Source organism: Pristiophorus japonicus, chromosome 7 (assembly GCF_044704955.1).
Source record: "Pristiophorus japonicus isolate sPriJap1 chromosome 7, sPriJap1.hap1, whole genome shotgun sequence".
NCBI classification, from domain to species: domain Eukaryota; kingdom Metazoa; phylum Chordata; class Chondrichthyes; family Pristiophoridae; genus Pristiophorus; species Pristiophorus japonicus.
Window position 1 is genome coordinate 231911031 of NC_091983.1, and position 5358 is coordinate 231916388.

Here is a 5358-nt window from a genome sequence, read left to right on the forward strand (position 1 = left end):
TAACGATTTGGATGAAGGGATAGAATGTAATATCTCCAAGTTTGCAGATGACACTAAACTGGGTGATGGTGTGAGCTGTGAGGAGGACGCTAAGAGGCTGCAGGGTGACTTGGACAGGTTTGGTGAGTGGGTAAATGCATGGAAGATGCAGTATAATGTGGATAATTGTGAGGTTATCCATTTTGGGGGAAAATACACAAAGGCAGAATATTATCTGAATGGCGGCAGACTAGGAAAAGGGGAGGTGCAACAAGACCGAGGTGTCATGGTTCATCAATCACTGCAGGTACAGCAGGCGGTAAAGAAGGCAAATGGTATGTTGGCCTTCATAGCTAGGAAATTTGAATATAGAAATAGGGAGGTCTTACTGCAGTTGTACAGGGCCTTAGTGAGGCCTCACCTGGAATATTGTGTTCAGTTTTGGTCTCCTAGTCTGAGGAAAGACGTTCTTGCTATTGAGGGAGTGCAGCGAAGGTTCACCAGACTGATTCCAGGGATGGCTGGACTGTCATATGAGGAGAGACTGGATCAACTGGGCCTTTATTCACTGGAGTTGAGAAGGATGTGAGGGGATCTCATAGAAACGTATAAGATTCTGACGGGACTGGACAGGTTAGGTGCGGGAAGAATTTTCCCGATGTTGGAGAAGTCCAGAACCAGGGGACATAGTCTTACGATAAGGGGTAGGCCATTTAGGACTGAGATTAGGAGAAACTTCTTCACTCAGAGAGTTGTTAACCTGTGGAATTCCCTGCCGCAGAGTGTTGTTGATGCCAGTTGGCTGGATATATTCAAGAGGGAGTTAGATATGGCTCTTGCGGTTAAGGGGATCAAGGGGTATGGAGAGAAAGCAGGAATGGGGTACTGAAGGAATGATCAGCCATGATCTTATTGAATGGTGGTGCAGGCTTGAAGGGCTGAATGGCCTACTCCTGCACCTATTTTCCATGTTTCTATGTTTCTATGCCACGACATAGCTATTTGTACTACAAAATGCTCTGATTGGCTCTCCTTGATCACATGGCCTGATTGTTGATTGGTCCCCTTGCAGTGTAAGACACACCCAGACGTTTCTCTGTAATGTGTAATTGGAACTGCCCAGCCCAAGTTCTGAGTGAATTTGAAAAATGTAATTCAAACCATTCTGACTTCAGAGCCCAGACAGGATAAAGCTCCCCATCCCAGCCCAAATTCCCGCTCCATCCAAGCCCAAGTTCCTGCCCCATCCTAGCCCAAGTTTCCGCTCCATCCCAGTCCAATTTCCTGCCCCATCCCAGCCCAAGGTCCTTCCCCATCCCAGCCCAAGTTCCTGCCCCATCCCCACCATAGATGGGGCATTGTGTGTATGTAGTATATAACCATCATGCAACAGTAACCTTCATGTAACTGGACACTTTATGCAACTCCTCTACACTGTACTTATACCCTAGAAATGCACACCCTGACCACAGGGGGTGAACTTGTGGGAGACACTCCTCATCTGGGTTTCCAGGTATAAAAGGGGAGGTCCCACCCAGGTTTAAAACTCCTTGGTCCTGGGAATAAAGATTAAGGTCACGCAGTGACTGTGTCTGCAGTACATGCCTCGTGTGATTTTGTAGCAAGGTGCAGGGACACCACATTGGGCAACGAGAAACGGGAATCACCGAACCACGAGGATGACCACTGGTAGCACAGGAACGTTACTGTGTAGCTGAGGACTGGGACGACTTCATGGAGAGACTCCAGCAGAGCATTGTCACGAAGGACTGGCTGGGAGCGGCAGTGGTTGACAAGCGGAGGGCGCATCTACTGACCAGCTGCGGACCACAGACGTATGTGCTGATGAAAGACCTGCTCGCACCCCAAAAGCCAGCGGACAAGTCCTTCAAAGAGCTCAGCCAGCTGATCAGTGAGCATCTCAAGCCGGCGAGTAGCATATACATGGCCCGGGACCGGTTGTACAAACACCGGCGTCGGGAAGGGCAAAACATCTCGGACTTCGTTGCGGACCTGCGGCGCTTGGCCTGTCTCTGTAAGTCCACAGATGCTTGCAGAGGGGAGGTGTTAAGGGATTTCTTCATTGAGGGCATTAATAATGCCGGGATTTTCGGGAAGCTCATAAATACCAAGGACTTGACTTTAGAATGGACCGCGTTGATAGCTCAGTCCTTCATGGCAGGGGAAGAGGAGACCAAGCTAATTTACGCGCGCAGCCCTGGTCCCAACGTGGCAACGGACCAGGGAGTTAACATGGTGAATGCGGCTCGGGACCCCGCAGGCAGGCAAGGGCATTTTGAAACCGCCCAGGCAGCAACAGACTCTAGGGTGGGCCCGCAACAGGGACAATGGAAAGGGGATCAGAAATTCACGCCATCTCGAGGAACAATGCGTCCCGCGATGGGACCATTAACACCCACCATCAGAGTGCTTAGAAACAACCAAATGGGCAATCAGAGAGGAATGCCTAGTAACAGTCCTTTTGTTAACAACAATCTCAGCTCATACTGGAGGTGCGGGGGTAGACATACTGCGAAAAGCTGCAGGTTTCAGCAATATACCTGTAGGATTTGTAATGTCAGTGGACACTTGGCCAGGATGTGCAAAAATGCTGTAGCGAGGCTAATCTGTGAGACAGAGGAACCAGATGAGGGGTCTGCAATGCAAATGATGCCTGGGGAAAAACCATCGATGCTGAAGTTCAGCGGGTTCATGTGACTGACATCCACAGCCCATACATTAAAACGCCACCCATGATGATTAAAGTTTTATTGAATGACATTCCGGTTCACATGGAGCTGGATACTGGAGCTAGCCAGTCACTTATCAGCGCCCAACAATTTGAGAGACTATGGCCACACAGAGCTAGCAGGCCCAAACTGGAACACATTGACACGCAGCTACGGACGTACACCAAAGAGATCATCCAAGTGCTAGGCAGTGCAAACTTGGTGTCAACACATAATGGATCACTGAACCGGCTGCCATTCTGGATCATCCCGGGAAATGGCCCCGCGTTTTTGTGGAGGAGTTGGCTAGCTGAGATGAATTGGAAATGGGGGGATGTGCACGCCATTTCATCTGTGGAGCGAAGTTCATGCTCACAGGTCCTTCAAAAATTCAGGTCACTGTTTCAACCCGGTGTCGGAACTTTGAAGGGCACCAAAGTAGTGATACATATCACCCCGGACGCCAGACCAGTGCACCACAAAGCCAGAGATGTGCCGTATGTGATGCAGGAGAAAATTGAAAGTGAATTGGACAGGCTGCTCAGAGAGGGCATAATTTCGCCCGTGGAATTCAGTGACTGGGCAAGCCCCATTGTTCCTGTCCTTAAAGCAGATGGCTTGGTCAGGATTTGTGGCGACTACAAAGCCACCATCAACCAAGTGCCGCTGCAAGACCAATACCCGCTCCCGAGAGCGGAGGACCTTTTTGCCACGCTGGCAGGTGGCAAGCTGTTCATGAAGTTGGATCTCACTTCAGCCTACATGACTCAGGAACTGGCTGAAGAATCCAAGCTTCTGACCACCATCATGACGCACAAGGGATTATTTGTCTACAACAGGTGTCCGTTTGGCTTTCGTTCGGCAGCAGCTATCTTTCAGAGAAACATGGAAAGCTTGCTCAAATCCATTCCTGGAACAATCGTATTCCAAGACGACATTCTCATAACGGGTAGAGACACCGAAGAACACCTCCATAACCTGGAGGAGGTGCTACGCCGACTGGATCGGGTAGGCTTGCAGCTTAAAAAGACCAAGTATGTGTTTTTGGCCCCAGAGGTCGAGTTTTTGGGCAGGAGGGTTGCCGCAGATGGGATCCGGCCCACTGGATCAAAAGCAGAGGCGATCTGCCGGGCACCCAGGCCCGGCAACACATAGGAGCTTTGATCATTCCTGGGACTTTTGAACTATTTCGGGAACTTACTGCCGAACCTAAGCACATTGTTGGAGCCGCGACGCATGCTCCTGCGTAAAGGTTGTGAATGGCTTTGAGGGGACTGTCAAGAACGGGCTTTCAATAAGGCGAGGAATCTGCTGTGTTGTAACAAACTGTTGACTTTGTATGACCCCTGTAAAAAACTGGTCTTAACATGCGATGCATCATCCTGCGGGGTTGGGTGTGTGTTGCAGCAGGGCAATGATGATGGCCAACTCCAACCGGTGGCTTATGCCTCCAGGTCACTCTCCCAGGCAGAGCATGGATACGGCATGGTCGAAAAGGAAGCACTCGCTTGTGTTTACGGTGTGAAAAAGATGCACCAGTACCTTTTCGGTAGACGGTTCGAGCTAGAAACGGACCACAAGCCATTAACATCCCTGTTGTCTGACAGCAAGGCTGTCAATGCCAATGCGTCAGTTCGCATACAGTGATGGGCTCTCACGCTGGCTGCGTATGATTACATCATAGGGCACCAACCAGGCACCGAAAATTGCGTTGACGCGCTCAGCAGGCTCCCACTGGTCACCACTGAGGGGCCGTCGGAGCAAAGCGCTGAGATGGTCATGGCCATTGAGGCTTTTGACACCGCAGGCTCCCCCATCACAGCTCACCAGATCAAACTCTGGACCAACAGAGACACCGTCCTATCCAGGATAAAGTAATGTGTTCTGACTGGGGATTGGGTGCCCGCACACGGGGCGTGCCCTGAGGAGGTCAAACTGTTTCAGAGACGGATGGATGAGTTCTCCATCCAAGCCAACTGCCTGCTATGGGGCAGCTGGGTAGTCATGCACAAGAAAGGAGGGGAAGCGTTCATCAGGGAACTCCACAGCGAGCACCCTAGCATCGTGTTAATGAAGGCCATTGCTCGGTCACATGTATGGTGGTCAGGGATTGACTCAGACCTGGAACACTGGGTTCGCAGGTGCACGACGTGTGTCCAGCTGGGCAATGCCCCCAGGGAGGCCCCACTCAGCCCGTGGCCCTTGCCCACCAGACCATGGTCACGTATTCACGTAGACTATGCGGGCCCGTTCATGAGGAAAATGTACCTGATCGTTGTCGATGCATAGTCGAAATGGATCGGGTACATCATATTAAACTTGTGCACGACATCCATCACCGCGGAGAGTCTGCGTATGGTTTTCGCGACCCACGGCTTGCCGAACATCCTGGTCAGCAACAATGGCCCGTGTTTCACCAGCCATGAATTCCAGGAGTTTATGTCAGGCAATGGTATCAAACACGTCCGGACAGCGCTGTTCAACCCGGCTTTCAATGGCCAGGTGGAACGTGCGGTCCAAGTCATAAAACAGGGCATGCTACGCATCCAAGGACCCTCCCTTCAGTACCACCTATTGCGCCTCCTGCTGGCCTACAGGTCCCGCCCGCACTCGCTCACGGGAGTCCCACCAGCGGAACTCCTCATGAAAC